The sequence below is a fragment of the Microtus oregoni genome, unplaced genomic scaffold, assembly GCF_018167655.1.
Source record: "Microtus oregoni isolate MIOR12 unplaced genomic scaffold, Mior012 000034F_ref0000314, whole genome shotgun sequence".
NCBI lineage: Eukaryota > Metazoa > Chordata > Mammalia > Rodentia > Cricetidae > Microtus > Microtus oregoni.
Window position 1 is genome coordinate 12724272 of NW_024543093.1, and position 23409 is coordinate 12747680.

The window sequence follows — 23409 nt, forward strand, 5'->3', positions numbered from 1 at the left end:
CATTATCTCTAGTTCTAAAGTTTTGTGAGTTTATATATTTTCTATAATTTCATGATCTGATTTGAAATAGAAATTTCAAGGCTTAGGTCTTATTTTGCTAAGACATAACTCTTGAAAAGGCCATACTTGATGAGTTATCTTTGTACTTTTTGAAGATTAGTTGAAATTATTGCATCATTTTATGTGATACCCAAAGTGTATCTTCTAGTTCTTTGCTAAATTTTTCTAGCTTCTTTTCTCTTGTTTTAGGAGGTCCATAAACATTTGCCGAAGCCTGTTTACAGTGATGTTTGCAGTCTGTGGAGCTTTAAAGGAGAACTCTCCCTCATAGGCACACACTTGAACTATTGGGCCCTAGTTCCTGGCTTTATTTGAAAGATAATGAACCCGCAGGAAGTAGAGCCTTGCTAAGGATGTTTCTGGGGGGTGAGGGCAGGCTTTGAAGGTTTATAACCTGGCCCTACTTCTTGTTCTCTGTTTCTTCTAACCTCCCTTGTCTTCTGTCTGCCTATCATCTATCTATCTATCTATCTATCTATCTATCTATCTATCTATCTATCATCTATCTATCTATCATCTATCTATCTATCTATCTATCTATCATCTATCTATCTATCTATCATCTATCTATCTATCTATCATCTATCTATCTATCTATCTATCATCTATCTATCTATCATCTATTTATCATCTATCTATCTATCTATCATCTATCTATCTATCTATCTATCTATCTATCTATCTATCTATCATCTATCTATCATCTATCTATCTATCCATCATCTATCTATCTATCATCTATTTATCTATCACCTTTCCTGTTTGCAGATGAAATGTAATCTTCATCTATCTATCTATCTATCTATCTATCTATCTATCTTCTATTATCTTTTATCATCTATCTGTCTACCTATCTATCATCCATCTGTCAATCATCTAATCTATCATCTTTCTTTCTTTCCTGCCTGCCAGCCTGGCTTCATGCTTCTGCTGCCACCATACCATCCAAGCCCTGATGGGATGTATTTTCTTTGGAGCTGTGAGCAAAGATAAATCCTCTTCTACTCTAAGTTGCTCTTGTTCACAGCAGAATGCAACTAGGTAGTGCACAGTCCTTGTTTATGAATTCAACACTTAGTAATCTTTGCATCTGAATCAATAAATTATGCCTCATTATATTAAAATATTACTTGGTGGGTGATTTTATCATATCCTGGAATTTTGTGTACTATAGTGGGAGAATCTGGGTTCTTTTTGGTTCTTCCTAATGGTCAGTGCTTCTGGCAAAGGACAGTGAGGCATGAAGAGATGTTTACACGTGACTTCCCATGGAAACCTAAAACAAATGTACTCTCATTTTGTCACCTATTGCCTTTATATAAGAATGAGGTTCTACGATACTGTTAGGTGTAGTGTTACTATCAGATAAGGAGATAGATAGTAGGACACTAGGCAGTGCCATCTCAAATGACCTGCTTAGACCTCACTGAGGCCACAGCCAGTGGAGACAGGTGGCTCAGCTCTCTGCTTGGCTTTTACTGTGATGTGAGATGGTTAGGCATACTCAAGAGTCTGCAACCGTTGGGTATGTATGGGCCCTGAACTACTGGCAGATCAGGTCACCACTTTCTTCTAAAAAGGAGATGGAGAACTAGGCCCTGTATCCCAACAGTCTCCTGCAATCGTCTAGTAGTGATGGAGTCTGAAGCCCTCTCATGACCTAGCGCCATCTCCAAGAAATGATTATTGTGGTTGGAAAGAGAAAACAGCTTCATATTCCATTTGTGTAAAAAACATGTGTGGTGAGGGTTTCTGCTCATTCTTCTAGAGAAGAACAAATACTTCTCTTTATTTTCCACGGTTGGTTTATCTGGCCCAACCCATACCCAAGGGGACAGATCCCTGGAATTCTGCTTTTGTGATACTATTAGCTGGCCTGGAAGTTTATTCATGATTCATTGGAAGGTTGGAAGCAAAGAGATGCAACACACTGTATTGTCAAAAGTTATCATGGGACCAAGGAAGACCAAAAGCTGAGAGGTCAAGAGCTACAAGGGACCAGAAATACATCTGTGCTGGAAAGGTTAAAGTCTAAGGCTGTCTCTGAGTTGTTTCTTAGGGTCTAAGTCCCATAGGCTACCTGTCTTCTTCCTCACCTTTGAAAGATTTCCTGTGGTACTTGTGATATTGAGTACCAGATATTGTAAACAAGAAGATAGTTCTGTCATAGAGGAAATGAAAGTCCTATGTGCCTCTTTCAATATTAATGTTTCTCTAATATCCATTTTGTGTTTTCAGTTTTTCATTGAGTGCCTATGGTTGCTCATCATTCTGAGTGTGGTGTTGGTGAGCCCACAGCTAGATGTGTTGCTACAAGGATTTCCTGTCTTGGGGTCAGCCTTGCCATTCACACATTCTACTTCAGCCTACTGAAAGACATCAGAACACTTTCTTAAGCCTTTGCTGAGGAAAGAGCCTGGCTGGCTTTGCCAGCCTGAAAGTCTTAACTGAATGCAGGAACGATGACTTTCCTACTTACTTTATTCTGCCTGATTCCTTTGTGATTAGATCCACCCTCCTTGTCCTCCCCACCTGCCCACCAGCGCTGTCTCAGAACCACTTCTTTAAAAGTTATCCAACCTTGCCTCAGTTGGGAATCCATCTTGATTTTGTGGCATGCTGATAGCACCTTTAAAATCCACACCTCTCAGAACTCTCCTGGAATTTATCTTGCTTTAATTGTTTTCTGACATCTGTTTGGGTCCAAAGAGAAAAGGAGGATCAATGTGTGCATTCAGTCAAGTTGTAAAGTTGCACAAACTTTCTGTAAAGGAGTCATAAATTTTATGGAGAAAGAATTATACTAATCCAACATTCCAGTCTTCTTGAATATATATGAGGTGCTTATTTTTCTTAACATGGCCACTGTGTACAGCAGAATTCGGCCTTATTTGCTCATGATCGGGGGTCTGGGTGCCTTGAGCCCAAGCACACACCCGGATAACATTGCCATTCTCAAAATGCTAGGAAGTCATTTCAGCATCTCTTCTGTTGTACAGAGCATGCATGCTGTAGTTCTTCACATGTGTCCTAATAAGGGCAGTTTTGAAGGAAAGCAAGTGGGTAAAAACAGGCCAATCAGGTCCAGCACAGTGGGGCTCACAGAAGAGCCAAAGAGTGGGACAAATGGGAGCTTACAATATGGATGCCGACTAAAGATTTCGAACCTCATCCCTAGGCATCAACTTTGATCATTGAGAAAGTGTTCGTAGACATCACTATAAACTGGGCTAATCCACTGGATAAGGCAGAAAATAGGATGGTCATGTCTTCTGTGGTTGGTTCACTTCCTTCACTGAATGAGCTCAACAGATCTATTGATAAAGCCCACTGTAGAGACTTGGCACCGTATAGCTTAGTGTCTTACCTGTCCCTGCAAAACTCTGGACCTCGACAGTGAACTACCTTATGGGAAAATTTTATGATCAGCTTCTTCCGTTCATAGAACAGCATGTTGGATATATTTTCTAGATGAAAATAGAGCCAAATAGCCAGTCCCTGGTAGTAGGCTTCTAGTTATCAATATTAGATAAAATTATAATAAAATTTTCAGTCACAGTAAAGATTTTGGTTTAAATTGCTTGTTTTTCCTTGTAGAAAATAGAACTGTAGAAGGTTCGTAGCACTGCTGTAATAATTCTTTTGATACGATAGCTATCTTTGCATGAAGTTGCTATCTATGAATTAAGACCAAAAGCTGTAAGTTCTAGGAATTCTAGGCAAGACTTTCCACTACAGATGCGCAGAATAACGGGGTAGCCACAGCGTGGCTGCGCTCTACTATCTTGCATGGTGACCACACACAGTCTGCTGCCCTGTGTCTCCCAGAGTGAGGGAACTCATCCAAGACAAGCCTGCTTGTCCTAATGTAATGAGAACGATGAGCCCCAAAGCTCTTTCCTTCTGTAGTTTCTTATCTGTGGCATCAAACCCCAGTCCCCTCCCCCGCAGAGCTGGGCCAGAGCGTCTGGCTCACCAGCTTCCTGCCTAATGGATCTTGCTACACAGATTGAGCGTTTCAGGTTTTATTGCCCCTGAGGGTACGGCTGCTGGATTATGTTCATTTATTCTTTTTCGCTCTTTATCTATTATTTACACAAGGAAATATTCCTGTTTTTCTTCCTGAAAATTCTCAGTCATTCCTGGCATTAGAGGAAGAATTTTTGTCAGGTTTTAAAAATACCTATTACTGGGTATTTCCAAGCCAATGTATTAGGAAACTTCAGCTGAATCTACTGTAAGCCACAATTCACAATGTACAGTAACTGAGGCAGCCACTGAAATGCCAGATATTGGTAAATGTCCTGTAATGAGACCATCAGTGGAGCTCTGTACGAGCAGCCTTGGGCAGCCTGGCAGCATCTAGTGTCCTGCAGCCCTGACCCCTCCCAAGCCACACCTCTTCAATATTTCACCCTCATCGTCTCCCTTGCCTGGAAAAAGTTTACAAGAGTGAGCTCTGCTGCATGGAGAACGTTCTTACACACAGACCTCGGTGATGCTCCCATCCACACGGTGTTCAGCAACCCCAGGGTGAGAGAGAACAGTGGGCCACTCTTCTGCTCATTTTCATCCCCTCTCCTTCCTGACGTTGTCATAATAGAAGGGACATGGACCCTGCTCTGCTGGGACACATGTAATTCACTATTACAAACACTATGATGTTCTTACCTGTAGACAGCATTCAGAAGAGGACGTGGCTCCTTCTCCCTCAATTCTGCTTGCTGCTGTAGGTGCTTGTCCTCCATTATCTGGGCACACATCTTGCAATCTGGGAGGCCTCTGACAAACCCCTCTTCCTCCTCTCTATATGGCTTCTTGTTGTCACTGCCTACTTAGGCTGTCCCTTGTCTCCTTAACCCCTTCTTCTCTTCGTACCCTATTTAACCCCAACTTGTGTCACTTTTTTTACTTGTTCCCATATATGATAGGAAGTTCCGGTGTGGACTATGTCCCTTGGTATCCATGATGTAGGCACCTAGACAATCTCAGGTGTGGGAGTGTAGCCTCTGACTTCACACATGGGAATTTTAATCGCTGTCTCCATTATGAACTTCTGAACTCGGTTCACCTAGTTTGCTCTCTATGGTGGTGTATGTCTTTGTGAGTCATGCCGAAATGCTGTATCAGACCTTTCTCTGGGGCATGATAATATACTAGGAAAGGAAACAGCACATGAGGTCTGGATGGCTTTAGTGATGCATGGCTGTATGTGACTTCCTGCAGGTCCATCCAGCTCTAAAAGAGGGAGCACCTTGAGCACAGTGCTGCGCATTCCCATAGACTGTCCATCACGGCATCCACCCTGTGCACATAAACACACAGTGCATGCCTCGGGTGAAGTCTACTCTGGGTATTATTAAACTAAATAAAAGAAAAACCCTGTGGCATGGAAGAGTACTCTGTCAAGACAGACATAATGTAAGCATCAGAAATGAATTGTTTGCACAAAGATACTTTACCTTTAAACATCGTCATGGGAAACCATGTCTCATTCATGCATTATTCCTGCTGAACATAGCAGAATGCCCTCATAGTCATCACCATGTGGGCAATGGGTCATGTCCAGCATTTACTCCTTGGAGATTAGTGCAGGGGGCCTTATGGCTCCCTGTTAGTCTCAGCTCTGGCCAAGCGTTCTATGAGTTTGTCAGATGGTAGAGTCTAGGCAGCCATTGCCTTCAGTAGGAACAGAAGCTGTTTTCAGGAGAGAATGAGTGGCAATCGGCATGGATCATGGGGGAAAGCAAGGATGGGGTTGTGTGTCTCCCTGGAGATCCAGGAAGGAAAAAACTTGACCATACCAGACTACATGATTAAGCATTGCCAATCTATATATAGTGATGGAACTGTTGGTAAACACACAACATGAGGTCAATTGTTAAGGGATTTATGAGAGATACACACTTTGAGGGAGCGTCTAGAGGGCCAACATAATCAGTCAATAATCGTAAAGAATTAAGATTTGTTTAGGGTGTGAGTTTTGCTTATGGCTTGAGTTATGATAAGATTAACTAAAACCAATGTCATTGCTAGAAGAAATGGTTTGATTCTCATATAATGGTATAATGAATTGCACAGCCATAAACAATGAAGTGCAAGAGCACCTGAAGTAGGAGACATCCATCTTAAGAGAATAGCCATGACTACAGTCCATAGCGCACGGGTTGAATGAAGTCCTGTAGGCCAGTAAGTCCCCTTTAACGGATGTGGACTGTGAAGTTGAAGCCCTCATGGAAGGCCTGAGCAGAGGATCCCTTTGAAAACAGACTGCTGATTCACACAGTGTGCTTAGTTTCCCATCACTGAACTAGACTCCGACACCACTGAAGCCCAGCTGTTACCCTCTGTTGGACTAGCAAAGGGTAGTGAGGGTGAAGTCATTACTGTTGTTTAAGCCAACCCACAGGTGTCCTCACATCCTTCCTTCAATGGTGGTTAGATCAAGGGCTTTGATAAACCCGGAGTTCAGATGTATTTGGATCTTTCTCACATTCCGGGATGGAGCTGTGTACAGGGAAAGCCTATAAGCAGCAGGGATGAATGTGTGTGCATACAATGAGTCCTCCGTTTAAAAATAAACCTTGTAAGAATGTAAAACCAATGGCTTTTCATGTGATAGCCTTTATTTTCAGTTTTATATTTTCACTATGTATAATGCAAGTGCCTCTGTCTTCACTTCATATAAATTCCAAGGCTGGATTCCCACTAGAACAGCCTTTCTGTTCCATAAGCACAGTCTGTGGGTTCCAGTCACCATAAGTTCCTTGACGTAGTAGGCACTCACGCCAGAGTATCTCACTTCCTGGCTTTGGAACTTCATTCTGGTCAAAAGCTAGATGGATTCAAAGAGATGGGAGACTGTGCAGACAGTTGAGACTGAGGCACAACTCATCCATGTTAATGAAAACAGAACTACCCATTTGTACTCCCCCCCATCTAAAGGCATGCTGTGGTACATGCCTCTGGAAGATGCGAGAATGTTCTCAGAGAAATCAACCAGCATTGGCAGCTTTAAGATACTGTGAAAACCTCATCTTCTCCATTGGAAAACTTCAACTGGTCATTGTCTCTTGGCCCAGTTTAATGTTAATTAAAGAATTTAATATTCACTAGAACTTGGAGATGACTAGCAACCAAGCCTAAATGTTATCTAGCAAAGCTGTAATTTAAGTGGCTTTTCAAGGTTAAGTCCGAAAGTATAGAAAAGAGTTCTAGTGTCTCCCTCTCACCTGACGTCAAATCACTCGGGGCTTTATGGATGGTCCATCACAGAAGACAATGGGGTCTATGCCTGGACTTGGCAGTGAGTTTTATAATGCACCTAGTTCACCTGTCTTTGAGTAACGATCATTTGTCTTGCTAGACAAAGAGGAGCGGATGAGTAAAATTTGGTGTATAGTTTATTTGATGCCTGTCTTAATTCACACAAAGGTTGGCTCCTGGAGCTTGCAGGGGGTGTCTGACACTGAGCAGAAAGACAATCAGGCACCTGGAGACATTCCAACAGTACCAGAGTCCCCGGTCTCTCATCATGGAACAGCTGTGCAGCTGGAACTCCATGTAATTTGCATGAGCAAAAAACCTCCACACAGCTTTCCCAGTTTAAGTGGGTCGTTTATAAACAAACCGATGTCGCCCTCGCTCTGAGGACATAAACTGGCTGACTTCATTGCTGTTTTGGAGGCTCTGGCAAGGGCTGTGACGGATTTTAGAGACACTCCTGGGCCTGAGTCAGTTTTCAAAAATTCATTCATATGGTATTGGAAACAAGCCTCTTTTTTTTTCCCTATACAACTACATAGAAAACAAGTGCACATTCCACTAAACATTAAAGAAAATGCCCAAAGAGTTTTGAAGGCAACAGCGGTTGCTAATCTCCACCTGTCCCTAAAGGATATGTTCTCACAAGTGCTGGGAGAACACGCCAGGATGGTGGCCTGTGCCAGGCTTGGCTACAAACAGGATTGAGTCTTCCTTCTTCCCAAAGTAAAAGCCGGGTGTATTAGGACTCCAATTACAACTCATATAGGAGAAGAGTGACAGTCAATAAATAAGAACATAGAAAGGCACACCAAGAAATCTATAAATTGATACAATTGACTTGGTATTCTGTCCAAAAAGCTTAACAACTCACAATATGGAGAGACATGAGTTCATATCCATAGGTGAGTACTTACTTGTTAATTATTAAACACAGTTAAGATTTCTTCTTAAGAAGGTCTTCTAAGACTACTTCAATAAAATGCAACTAAATAAATAAGATCTAGAATTGTAGTCATAGCTGTTTAGAAAATAACAAAATTACAACATTGGCACATTAGGATCCAAACCAGGATAATCAGGGTCTTCATCACACTTGGCACAAGTATTGACTCTGAACCAAGTTAGTCTCTGTTCTGACAGCTGTCAGTTACTCCAGAGGCTGATAGCAGACAGGGATTCTCACTCCTATTGGTGAGTTATATGTGTGGGGGGTCCTGAACACATGTTTGTGGAGTTCTGAAGGGATTGCCATTATGTCATCAGGAGCTGAGAGGTGGAACCTGATGGGCACAAAACGTGTATGAAATTTACTTCACACACACACACACACACACACACACACACACACACGCCAACACATAAACACACGAACAAGCAAAAGTAGAAACCATCTTAACTGTAATGTCTGTTTACAGAGCTTCAGCTTCGGTGGCTAAAGTAGGAAATTGAGAAAAGAACATTTTATTTCTCCTTCATCATTCTTAAATTAGCACATATTCATTGATGTCCAATATCTTTAGCCATCAAAATCAAAATAACACAAATCAAAATTGTACTGAGAGTGAGTATAAAGCCGGCACTCAGGGGTAGAGCCCTAAAATCTGAATTTTAAAGCTAGCCTGGACCTCAAAGTGAGTCCAAGGTCAATGTGAGCTAAAGAAAGTTTCTCTCTCTCTCTCTCTCTCTCTCTCTCTCTCTCTGACAGGAGAATCATCTGAAAGCTTGGGGCAATCAAACCTGGAGTACTCTGTACAGTGATAGAAACAAGAAGAGACCTTATCTCAACAAGGTGGAAAAAAAGGAATAATTCTTGAAAGCTATGCTGTGACTTCCATATATGTGCGATGTCACACAGACACACACCAAAACCAAGTGTTACCAAGTGTTGCTTAGGATTTAGTAGGAAAGGAGCCCTTCCACACCACTGGTAGATCTGTAAATGTGCCGAATCACTATTTAAATTAGTATAAAGGCCTATCAAAACACTGAAAAATGAAACTACTCTGAGCTGGTTATAATACTGGGAAAACACGGGAAGGAATCTAGGTCAGCATATCACAGTTAAGTAAAAGGACTCAGTCAATGAGCGCTAGAGTAGCAAGCAGCTCACACACTGTCCATGGCTAACATCTTCAGTCTCTGGGCTTTGTTAAAACTTAGACCTTGATCTAACCAATCGTTGTTAGACTTTAGGAACTGGGAACTAGACATGGGAAACTGTGCACATCTAGACAGCTCGTAGACACTTGGAAACACTAGATATTCAAAAATCCTGCTTGCAAGGACTTTTTAGAAATCACAAAAAAAAACATGTAGAGTTTTCTTCCAGAAATTACACACACACACACACACACACACACAGAGAGAGAGAGAGAGACAGACAGACAGAGAGAGAGAGACAGACAGAGAGTGTGTGTGTGTTAAAGTGAAATAGAGAATTTGTCAAACTCCCGAAGAATTCATGCTGTAAAGAATTTGTGGTAAACTTGAGGAGAGCTGAGGAAGGTGTGTTCTATGCTGGTGGGGGAAGTCCAGTGGGGAAGGTGTGAGAGAGGTGGGGTGGATTCTGTATTGGGGGAAAATGGACCAACGCCAGCAGGAAACTCTGCATTATTAACCTCACACCGTGTGTGTGTGACGGGCAAACCACTCTCACTTTTCATGTCAGCTGAGTTCTAACAAATGATAGATATTCTTCAGTAACTAATGTGAGTAAATCACAAACTTTGGTGTGCCCTGAAAAAGAATAGCGACTGTCCTTAATTCACGGGTCAGCATCCTTTCCTCGCCCACAGAGCATCTGTATGAAACGTTCCAAGTCAGTAGATTTTCTTCTCTAAGTCAAGTCTACGCCCCCTTCCCCATGACTTTTGCCTCTTTCAGGGTAGAGCTACCAAGGCTTTCAAGCCAGTTTACACTAGATCTCCCCAGTCAGGCCCTCAAGATCTCCGAATTGGCCGCCTATTTGTTCTTTCCACGGGGTCTTCACACACCCTCGCATTCTAAGGCATTCTCCAGAATTGTCCAGGCAATTGAATATACCTGATGTCATGTGGGCAACCACACAGAACTTGTTGCTGTGTAGAGAAATATGTTCTATTGAGGACCCAAGCAAAGAATGAAAACACACACACGTTTTTGGCTGTCAGCAGTCTGTGGGTCTGGCAGCCTGGAAACCTTCAACTGCAAACAACGAGGGGTCAGACACACAAGTAAGAGAATCTTTAAACATACCCATTAATTAAAGGAAAACTTATCAACACCATGAAGGCAAAAAGTAATTTAAAATAGGAAAGCTTACTAGAGAGATGGCGTTTGGTTTCCAGCCCTGGGAGTGCAGGTTCCAACAGTGAATCTTCGGATCTTCTCAGACCTGATCTAACACAGGCAGGACCCCCAGAGGATAACAGCTTTCTTTTACATAAGGATGGGTAAGAAATAAGAAGATTTCTGCCTTCACAGTGTGGTGAGGAAAGCTGTTTCTTCAAGCTAGTGAGTGAGGATTGCTGAGTAATTTTCCAGACAATTTCCTGCCTGGGAGCAGTAGTATCCTCTGGCTCACAGACCCCAATCACATGGACACAAAGACACAAAGCAGTAGTTGTCCGGGGGAGACTTGAACTTGATTTACAACCCAAGTATAAATCATTGCTTAAGAACCTGGAATTAAACACAGGTTTCAGGCACTTCCATAAATAAGTATCCAGGAAAGAAGCTCTGAGCACAAGAACTTTATGACATATGAAGGACACATGGGGCAAACAGAGAAGAAAACTAGAAAAGTCACCAAGGAAAAAATATAATGCCTCCCTCCAAGACCTAAGGAAAGTGCAGTCTGCCTGAAACCCTGCACATAAACCTAGAGAAGAGAAAAAAATCATAAAAACCTTGAGGTATGCACTCCCACCAGCACTGAAGGAGTGTTCCCCTTACTCTACATCCTCTCCAACATAGGCTGTCGTCAATGTTTTTCATCTTAGCCATTCTGACAGGTGTAACATGGAATCTCAGAGTCATTTTGATTTGCATTTTCCTAATTACTAAGGATATTGAGCAATTCCTTAAATGTCTTTTGGCCATTTGAGATTCTGTAGAGAGTTCTCTGTTTAGATCTGTACCCCAATTTTTAAATTGGATTATTTGATATTTATATGTTAGTTTCCTGAGTTCTTTATATATTTCAGAAATCAGCCCTCTGCCAGTAGTAGGGTTGGTGAAGATCTTTCCCATTCTGTAGCTGTTGCTTTGTCTTATTTGCTCTTTGGAAATCATTATGGCAGTTTCTCAGAAAATTGGGACTCAATTTACCTCAAGATCCAGAGATCTCTTGGGCAAATACCCAAAGGATACTCCATCATACCACAAGGACACTTGCTCAAATATCTTCATAGCAGCCTTATTTATAATATCCAGAGCCTGGAAACAACCTAGATGCCCCTCAACAGAAGAATGGATAAAGAAAATGTGGTATATTTACACAATGGAGTATTACTTAGCTGTAAAAAAAAAAACAATGACATCTTGAAATTTGCAGGCAGATGAATGGTACTAAAAAAATCATCCTGAGTTAGGTAACCCAGACCCAGAAAGACAAACACGGTATGTACTCACTCATAAGCATATACTAGATGTAAAGCAAAGAATAACCAAAGCACAATCCACAGCTCCAGAGAAGCTAGGTAACAAGGAGGACCCTAAGAGAGACATAAATTTCCCTGGGAAGGGGAAATAGATGAGATCTCCGGGGTAAACTGAAGGTGGGGGAGGGGGCAGTAAAGGGGAGGGAATGGAAGATGAGAACATGATGGAATGGCATAGGTTGAGGGAGGGTTGGGGTGGGAAAGCAAGGAAAGAGCTATATGGATAGATGGAGCAATTACAGGACAAGGGAGAAAGCTGATACTGGGAAATTCCCAGGAATACACAAGGATGACCCCAGCTAAGATTCCTAGCAATAGTGGAGAGGGTGCCTAACTGGCCTTTCCATGTATTCAGTTGGTGACTACTCTAACTGTCATCATAGATCCTACATCCAGTAATTGATGGGGACAGATACAGAGATCCCCATCCAAGCACCAGGCTGAGCTACAGGAGTGCAGTGGAATAGAGGAAAGAAGGATTATATGAGCAAGGTGGGTCAAAATTATGACAAGGAAACCCACAGAGACAGTTGACCTGAACGTAGACTCTAGACCAACAATTAGGGATCCTGCATGGGACCTAACCAGGCCCTCTGCATGCTGGCAACAGTTTTATAGCCTGGTCTATTTGTGAGACTCCTGGCAATGGGACTAGAATCTTTCCCTAGTGTATAAGGTGACTTTTTGAAACCCATTCTGTATGGTGGAATGCCTTGTTCGGCCTTAAATAGGTGATGGGCAACGGGCGTGGGAGGGATTGGTCCTGCCTCAACTGAATATGCCAGGTTTTGTTAACTCCCCATGGGAGGCTTTACCCTTTTCTGAGGAGTGGATGGGGGTGGGCTGGGGGGATGTGGGGGTACAGAGAGGACAGGAAGGAGGGGGAATTGTGGTTGGTGTTTAAAATAAATAAAAAATATATAAATATATAAAAGTAATATATAAATGCCTTATATATACATTAAAAAATCAAATTCAGTGCAATGAAAGAATGTTGTGAACTAGAAAAGATAAATAAATGAATCTAAAAAAATTCAGAGAAGATGGAGAGAAGGGTGGAGGAGAAGAGTAAAATGTATATGATGCTTGAAGTCTAAACTTTAATGTAGATCTGAAACATTTTTAATAATATTCCTATGTGTAATCATTTTTAATTTTTTAATTTATTTTTTTGCACTCATTTGCTGTTGTAACTTGATAATTCCATCACACTCTCCACCTGGCTCTAGTTCACAGTGAGTATATTTGAATACACAATTTATATTAGCCCTTTCTTCATTCTTCAGTCTGACAGAAAAATTTTTCCAGATGCTGGGGAGATGGCTCAGTGGATAAATGCAACACCCCCCCCACACACACACACACACGACTTGATTTTGATGTAACCTGAGATCTGGGTGAACAGAGGCAAGAAGATCCATGAAATTTGTGGGTCAGCCAACCCAGTTCACTCAGTGGACACCCAGGTAGGAACAGCCCGGCAGTTAAAAGGTACACACTGCTCTTGCAGAGGATCCATGCTCAGTTTCTAGTATCTATCAGGTGGCTCACAACTGCCTCTAACTCCAGTTGTAAGGGACTCTAGATTCTACAAGCATCTATGCAAGTGTACACACACACACATTTATACCGCACACTTATACCACACACTTATACCACACACTTACACCACACACTTATACCACACACTTATACAGGAGAGATAGAGAGATAGAGATAGAGAGAGAGAGAGAGAGAGAGAGAGAGAGAGAGAGAGAGAGATATTTTCCAAACAAGGCTAAAGTTGTCGCAGTCACCTATGGGGCACAGTTCCGTCCCTACATCATATCCAGTGCAAACTTCCAGGAGACACAGACACATAATCCTAGCTCTGCTTTATCTTCATAAATCAAGATAAACTTTCAGGTCAGAGGCAGAATGGACATCTGATCTCTTCAAACCTCAATTCTCTCCCTCCGTGCTTCTGATTTTGTATACCAAGTTCTTTAAATGTTTTCTTTCAAACTTAAATAATTTTTTATTTTCTAAATAAAATTATGAGCTTTTAGAGTTATTCTAAAACTCTCCAAACTCTAGAATTAGCACCTTCACCTGTCATGTCATGCTCAGCTCCCTTTCCATTGTATTTTTCTCTTTGGCAGGTGCATGTTTCCTTAGACACAGTCAGGGCTGATGTGAAGTTGTGTCTGTGTGTGAACAGGCATAAAAACATGGGTTTTGTATTTTATATGGCTTTGCTCTTCCAGATTCACACAAGATTGGTGCAGAAGTCCTTCGTCCTTATCACATTCCAAATAAACCTTGTATTTCCTTTTAGAAATTTCCCTTTTCATTTGTTCAGTTTGATGGAATCTCCTGATCTCTGAATGAAAGAATTTGTCTTCAGAAGCATTTTTGAAGGACCACATCAAGCAGAAGTCTTACAGTTGTTCCTGTTCTGTGAACTTGTAATACTGTGTTTTAGGTGGTCTCCTTTGGCCTTTTCCCTGATCTTTCCTGTGACAGAGAGTGTGGCTGGTATTCTTTTGTCTGCTTAATATGGTCACAGAATGGTGGATGCAGGAAACTCCAGTGTTCAAGAATTATCTTAGAACCCTAAATGCTTGGAATCGTGAGAGGGGATGGCCTCAGAACTTCTGTGCCTCATGCCCTTCTCCCAAGAAAACCATTCTTCAGACAAGGCATATAAGATCCTTATCTTCTCCAGGATCTTAAATGTGTTTACACAAGACCTCAAAGATCTAGAGCAAGTGGCCTTTTTGAACTACTTTATGATATGTTTTTCAATTGTTATTTTACTTAATTGGTGAAATTTTGTGCTGTCAATAGTTTTCTGGTTATGGAGTCCTCCACTGGAGTGTGGTTGGCCTACCAGGAGCCATATCTTTTAAGAAAGCTGACTTTCTCTTCACCCCACCTCCCCCCAGAAGTCATCCACTGTCCATTGCTCCTCAGTTAGGGGTGAAGTCTCATGGACTTCTTCCTCCTAATTAATACTAGAATGTCAAATTATGTGATTTTGCATGGTCTTGTGCAAACAACCATAGATGCTGTGATTGGAACCATCATTTGTTTGTTTGTTTATTTAGCATCCCAGCCACAGATTCACCTCCTTCCTTCTCCTCCCATCCTTTCCCACCACCTCCCCTCTGCACCTTCTCAATCTACTCCTCCGTTTCTGTTCAGAAAAGGGCAAGCCTCCCATGGGTATCAGCAAAGTATGGCAGATCAGATTGCAGTAAGACTAAGCACCTCCCCTTATGTTTAGGCTGGTTAAGGCAATTCAGTATGAGAAAGACTTTCCTAAAAGCCATCCATAGTATTAGGCACAGCCCCTGCTCCCATTGTGAGGAATCCAACAAACAGACCAAGCTACACACATCTGTTTCACACATGTGACCTAATGTCAGTCCCATTCAGGCTTCCTGGCTGTTGATTCAGACTCTTTGAGTTGCTATGAGTCAGATAAGTTGATTCTGTGGGTTTTCATGTGATGTCCTTGGCCCCTCTAGCTCCTACAGTCCTTCCTTCCTCTCTTCAGTAGGACTCCCTGAGTTTGCCCTAATGTTTGACTGTGGGTTTCTGTATCTCTTTCCATTAGTTAATGGATGAAGGTTCTATGACGATAACTGGGTTAGTCACCAATCTGATCACAGGAGATGGCCAGTTCCGGCTAGGAATCCACTGTTGTTAGGAGTCTTAGCCGGGGTCATCTTTGTAGATTTGTGGGGGGTTTCCCTTGCATCAGGTTTCTAACCCTGCAAAGCTCCGCTTTCCAGTCATCTCTTTCAGCACTCTCTTCTCCACCCACGCCCCAATTCGATCCCTCATGTTTCCATGCCCAATGCCTCCAGTTTGCCCAACAGTGAACTATTTTTAATGATAATATTTATGAACTTCAAATTTGGGAGGGCAAACCAGTTTACGCAGAAGGCCTATCCTGCCACCACGGGATCATTCCTCAGGGCTTGAATGCAGAGCCTTACCCCTGCTATCCTCCCAACTCTGCTCTTTGCATAGTCCTTTTTTATTTCCCTCTTTGCTAGATAGAAGGAGATGTGTGGACATATGAGTTTTGCGATCTTCCGTCTCCCTCTGGAGCCAGATGGGTTGAGTACGTTGGTAAAATATAATGCATTTGAAATTAGGGAAAATATAGTGTAATTAGAATCAAATGAATATGAGCGGTGGAATGAAAGATAATATAAATGCTTTTGAACCATAAAGGACTCAAGGTAATAATAGTTTGATTTTTAGTAATATGTCACTCTCAGATCCTATCATTGTTTATGAAGATAGATAAAAATCCCCGAGTGCCATGACAGAGTGCAAAACTATACCTTTAATTTCCTATACGATTGAGAAATTCTAAAAAGTTTAAGAAATTTCTAAGGGGTCATTTCTTCTAGCCAGGAATGGCCTACAACTGGCTTCTAGCTTGACGTGATCCCTGCATAGAACCTGGGCCTGGAAAACAGAATCACACAGTGTGTCACTATCTTAGGACCTAGAACTACAGTACCGGAGCTAAAACCTGCTATCACTGCCTGCGGTCTTCTTATGATTTTTTTTTTTTGCTAGGGGTACCACAAAAAGTATAGACTAACTTTGACAATTAATACACAACAGTCTTGGAATGACCTGGCAGCTAGCCCACTTCATTCAGCTGATGCATTGTTCACCGGGAGAAGTGCCACTTCCCCCATCCCCACCCTTGAAGACTGCTATTAAATCTGAAGTTGTCAATGTACAACTTTGCCCTTTTTTATAGTCATTCTTTGATTGAATATTTACTATTTGCTAAATCCATGCTAAGAATTAAGAAGAGGCGCCGGGCAGTGGTGGCGCATGCCTTTAATCCCAGCACTGGGGAGACAGAGGTGGGCAGATCTTTGTGAGTTCGAGGCCAGCCTGGTCTACAAGAGCTAGTTCCAGGACAGGCTCCAAAGCTACAGAGAAACCCTGTCTCGAAAAACTAAAAAAAAAAAAAAAAAAAAAAAAAAAAGGAATTAAGAAGAGGCGAGTGAGCAAGGCAGACAGATAGGTCTTGGCACAAGGGAGGTCCTTGTGAACTTCGTAACAGGGTGAGCCAAGTCATCAGCCAGCAGTGGCCTTGTCTTCCTTCCCCTGGACTGCTGTCAAACAACAGGTGAAAAGAACTAGTCCAGGGGTCCAAGTCATTTTGAGACTATAATTTAAGGTATGTAAAAACAATACTTTTGATAAAAAACATTGGAATTAATCAAGAAAGAACCCTAACTGATGTTTTTCTCCATTTCACCTCAAACTGAGACAACCACAGCAGAGGCCATCAGAGGACATGGAAACCCCATTTGTGTATGAGCTGTGTAGGTTTTTGCTGCTATCTGAGCCATTAGACAGTGGGACGGTATCTTTATGTAAAGTTGATGTGGGAAGTCCTTCTGTATATGTGTTGCTTTTATTGGTTGATAAATAAAGCTATTTTGGCCAGTGGCTTAGCAGGGTAAAGCTAGGCGGGAGTCAAAACAAAGATACAGAGAGTAGGTGGAGTCAAAAGAGAAAGATCAGAAAATTACCCATAAGCCTCAGCCTCATGGCAATACTTAGATGAATAGAGATTGTTTAATTTAAGGTGTAAAAGCTGGCTAGAACTATGCCCAAGCCATTGGCCAAACAGTGTTGTAATATAAGTTTCTATGTGGTTATTTGGGTCTAGGTGGCCAGGAAATGAAAGCCTAGTCTCTGTTTACATAACGTGAGCCAGTATCTTTACTTTTACCTTCAACTGAATAAAACCCAAGCATTTTGTCTGTAACACAAGGTACTACTAGACAGTAATGTAGACTGGAAAATTTGAGGACAAAAGTCATCTACCTACTGATGGTAGCATACCAGTGACGTGTAAGAACACTGTGCTAAAGTCAGGTTAAATAAGAGATCAGTTTAAGAATCCAAAATTATACACAGTCACATCAACTCAAACATTTACATGAAAACTTCATTCCCATAAGGGCACATTATCTTCTAAATATAATTGCAAGCTTTAGTTTCAGCTGAGACTAGAGAAAAGAAATGGAAAAAAGTACCTAACGTTTACATCCACATGAAACTACTGAGCCCGTGTATTGACATCTGCGTTACAGAGCCCACTCTTTGCAGGGCTAGCTTTGCGATGCTCTACCAAGAACCCACATTCCAAAGCTTCACACCAGCACTTTATTGGAAAGCTGGATAAACAGGGAAAATGTTTTCTCTTGAACCTAAGCTGTAGTCTCCCACCTTCACTTTGTCCACTGCTGATCAATAATTCACCAAGTGCAGGTCAGCTTCATTCAAGTGCAGTTGGTGGGGAGTCAGGGAGCAGCACATTAGAGCAGCCCTGTGGGCAATAATTAAAAAAGAACCCGGGCTCCTGAGAGGGAGGCACGAGCCAATCACCTAGGGATGCTCAAAAGAGTGCAAGTGTAATGTAAGACGGAGCAAGGCCTGGATCTGCTGCGCTGAGTGCTTCTTCATCCTGAGGATCAGGTGGCCAGCTCGGATCCCTTTTCTAGAAAGTTTGTAACGGTAATTATATTGTGAGAGGATGAGAAGGAATATGTTTCATCTTGCTATTTCCCAACACACCCCCATTCCTGTGGTTGGACTTACCAGAGCCACTGTCCAGAAAGCTTTACAGGAACTCTGAAGAGGGACGTGCCCAGGTCTTACAGGCAGTGATCTCACTTCCTGATCAGGAGGAAACGCACCCTTCCCACCAGCAGGCCAGCCCTTGGGGAGGAAGGAGCTTCCTCCCCCTCTCCCCTACCTCATGTACGCTATTGCTCTGCCTTTTCCCCTTATTCCCAAAACAAGTTTGAATGCAGTCGGGAAGATAAGAGGATGCTGATGCTCCAGTTTTGTAACGAGTTGAGCTACTTTCGGAAGGTCCCTCATTCCTTTTCATCTACATTTAGGGACCAAATATAGGTGCCTTCCCATATCCTCATCTTCACACCCTTCCCATCTCCATCCTTATTGCCATCCTTACTAACCCCATCCTGCCTTCTTTCCTCATCCTATTCCCTGAGGGAATTTCTCTTTAAAGAATACATCCCCAGTAACCTAACTTCCTACCACTAAACCCTATAAAGTTTTGTGATATCGTTCAATACATCTAATAGTGCACAGCACCACGGGCCATCAATATATGACCTTTGAAAGGTCATTCCAGAAACAATCTATAGCAATACACATTCCTGGATAATACATTAACATCACAAAAACCTACCTTTAAATTACAATAACCAAAAATGGACTTAAAATTAGACAGATCAGAATGGAACAAGATCTCACACATATAAACGATTTCAATCTTAAAGTCAATCTAACGTCAGAAGAGAAACATTAAAAATAGTAAAAGTATAGGTATGTACTCATAGTAGACAATAACAACCATAATAAAGGGGGCAGAAGCAAATACACAACACTCTCAACACTTGAGTATGTATACTGAGATATATTTTCAGCCTGGTTCTTGTATTTTGAATCATGGAATAGGAGTTTCTGTTTTATTCATCTTCATTGCTTCTAGGTCCATCCACAATTTTTCAGGAAATGGCTTCTGCCCTGTTAATGTCATTGCATGCTGGACTGAACAGTGGTATTGGTGGTACAGACAAGTGGCCACTCAGACTGAATCAGAGTGTATGAGTCTTTTGTACAGAAGCTTGAGGTGTCTTCTGAGACTATCCATATACCATACTCTTCATGTGCATGTGTTGTTAGTAAGTTCTCTCATTTCAGGAAAAATGAACTTTTGATTTCAAGAGGGAGGAAATTCTAAGAGACATTAAATAGAAGCCAGAACCTGGGATTAATTCCTGATTAGGACTCCCACCTATTCGATCCTCCTGGAATCCATCTGCTCACAGGAGCTCAGGTACCATGTCATTGGCCTCACCATCTGCATCAAGTCTTCCTTTCTAGCCTTGTTCCCAGGGTCTGTATTTCCACACTCATCACATTTATTGCCAGAAACTTGAGACATTTTTCTCCTCTCTACCAATGTTTAATTGATGCTGTTGCATCCATCTAGGGACCTCTTCAGTCCCCCATACTCTGTTCCTGAGTCAGTCTCATGGCACTGTCCAGGGGAAGACTCAAATCATTCTACTGGTTTGGAATCCCTAAAATTTGACTTTCAGAAAAGGCCCAAGCACCATCCAAACTCAAAACTGCTTCATGACTTAGGAACTCTTACTTCCATATCCTCTCCAGCCCATTCTTCCTCTGCTTCACTCAGCTTTCTTACCTGTGTGTCTTCTGCCACACACTTTCTATATTTGTGAGATACAATAGCAGCTTGCTTTCTTTGACTTATTATGGCCTTCCACTTAAAACAGTCATGTAGATATGATGACAGAATCAATGGGAGGCCAACATGATACATTTGATATCAAGATGTATTAGTCCCTAGTTTTTTTTTGTTTTTTTGTTTTTTGTTTTTTTTTTTAGTCCCTAGTTTTAGCAGAAGGTACTATTCGAAGTTGGTTTCTTAAGATGTTGAACACTAATAATAGAACATACAATCAAATTCAGGACAAGGATGAGGGTGTAAGTTTGGTCACATCATCATCTTGAATGCTGCTCCCTATATGTAGAGGTAGAAGGTGGAATATGGTCACACAGTCTCATGTTTCCTGTCCTAGAACAGGCCTCTGAGCCTGAAGCAGTGGCAATGGATGTCAACAATCAACTCATGGGGCCCCTCTGTCCTGTCTTGCTCCACCACAGTACTCCTGGATATAGGAATTGAGTCAGTATAAAGGACAGACTGCCATCCCTATTACACAGCAGAAGACCCTGAGCCCACACAAGGGCACAGATGGAGGACGGGAATCTCAATATCAAAGTAAAACAGGAACTGTGTAAAGTAGGAAGATCATCATGATCTTGGGTCATTATGGATGAACAGGGGCAGGATACTTGCACTTAAGAGAGCTCAGAGGTTGTTTTCTGGCAATTCAGTTTCTAGTTCTATGTGGATAGCGCCAGTGACCTTGTCAGCAGAGCAGAGGATGGCAGTTGATTTTAGGGTGTCAGTCCACCAGGAGGCAAACCCGATGGGTAAACCATGGAGAGGCATAGACCCGAGACTTTAGACTCCAGAATGTCATTTGCTTCTGCTGTGCCTTCACGTGTTTGCTGTTGTCCTCTTCTGGTATCAGGTATGGTATGAGTGGGTATGGGAGGTGATTAATTCCTTATGCCAATTTATGCCCTCAGTCTCCTTATACAAAAACTACTGATGAGTGGGTATGCACCCTAGAGGTTTAAAGTAGAACTGAATGATTATTTTCATATATAAATGTTTAGATTTGTGATTTAAGAGTCCTCCTATGATTGCCTCTCAAGTAATAAAGTGACTGGTCCTTTCTAACAGCAAAAAGCAGCCTGCCAGTAAAAGAATATCTTGCTTGATTACACACTGTTAATCTATAAGAAGTTGCTTGGGTATGAATATACATGGATTCTTGAGATAATTTGTTTTTTACTGGTAATACATAAAATGTTTAATCATTTAAGGGATATGGAAAACATGCTGGGTTTTTTTACTTGTGTTCATTGTAATCATTCATTTGAAAGACAAAATGTAACCACATTATAATTTTTATATTGCCTGGAAGACTTTTGCTGGGGTATATAAGCTGTAAGGGAAAGAATAGAGTTAAAATGAGTTAGAAGAATAATAGCAAGAGTGAGAGACTTAGAAGGAATTAGAAGGAAAACATCAAGAATAAAGAGGGAGCTAGAAGGAAAACATCAAAAATGAGAGTTGCTATCAGTCATTCAGAATTAAGGATACATTCTTTTTTTTTTTTTGATTTATTGTGTGTACAGCCTTCCATGTGTGTCCGCATGCCAGAAGGGGGCGCCAGGTCTCATTATAGATGGCTATGAGCCACCATGTGGTTGCTGGGAAATGAACCCAGGACCTCTGGAAGAGCAGTCAGCGCTCCCAACCACTGAGCCATCTCTCCAGCCCTAAGGATACATTCTTAAAGTCAATGTCAGTTATCCCAATGCAGCTGTTTTCCAGAACGATCTTCTGTGGAAGGCCTTGGCTCAGGGGTTAGTGCCTTTTACCAGGGCTTTTGAGTGATGGCTCAGAGAGACAGAAGAACCTTTCTGCCCAACACAATGCAGAGGCTAGACTACTCTCCGGCCTTCTGATTCCTTACAGGGAGCTAACTTAGATCTGCCTGGGACAAGACTCCAGCTGCACATGTGTGCAGTCTGCCCTTTTCCTGTGTGCATGAGACTCTGTTAGCTGTATCTACCTTTTCCTTATTCTCTTCTTTTCTCTTCCTTTCTCTCTCCCTTCCTTCCTTCCTTTCTTTCTTCCTTTCTTCCTCCTCCTCTTCATTTCTTTTTCATCTTCTTCTCTTTTTTTTTTGGCTTTTTACTAGGTAGAGATTTAGTTTTAAATTGTTCAACAAGTGATGAGGAAACCTACTTGGACAATTCTTAAATTTTATTTTTTTTTTGACTTTTTTTTTTATTGAGAAAAGGAGAAAAAAAAAACAAGTTTCCACCTTCTCCCAGCCTCCCATTTCCCTCCCCCTCCTCCCACCCTATGCCCCCTCCTCCCACCCTTCTCCCCCTGCCCCCACTCCTTGCCCCCTCCCTCTCCAGTCCAAAGAGCAGTCAGGGTTTTCTGCCCTGTGGTAAGATCTAGGACCTCCCCCCTCCGTCCATATCTAGGAAGGTGAACATCCAAACTGGCTAGGCTCCCACAAAGCCATCACATTACGTAGGATCAAACCCCTGTGCCATTGTCCTTTGCGTCTCATCAGCCCTCATTGTTCGCCATGTTCAGAGAGTCCAGTTTTATCCCACGCTTTTTCAGTCACAGTCCAGCTGGTCTTGGTGAGCTCCCAATAGATCAGCTCCACTGTCTCAGTGGGTGGGTGTACCCCTCGTGGTCCCGACTTCTTTGCTCATGTTCTCCCTCCTTCTGCTCCTCATTGGGACCTTGGGAGCTCAGTCCAGTGCTCCAGTGTGGGTCTCTGTCTCTATCTCCATCCATCACCAGATGAAGGTTCTATGATGATATGCAAGATATTCGTCAGTATTGCTCTAGGATAGGGTCATTTCAGGTTCCCTATCCTCAACTGCCCAAGGAACTAACTGGGGACCTCGGCTTGGGCACCTGGGAGCCCCTCTAGGGTCAGGTCTCTTGCCAACCCTAAAGTGGCTCCCTTAACTAAGAATTGTGGTTCCGTGCTCCCCTGTCCAACCTTCCTTTATCCCAATCCTCCTGTTTTCCCAAGGCCCAACCTCCTTCCCTTCTAACTTTTCTCTCCCCATCTCCCCTTACCCCCATCCCACCCCACCCCCAAGATCCCAATTTTCTCCCCGGTAATTTTGTCTACTTCCCTTAGCCAAGAGGATAACTATATGTTTTTCCTTGGGTTCC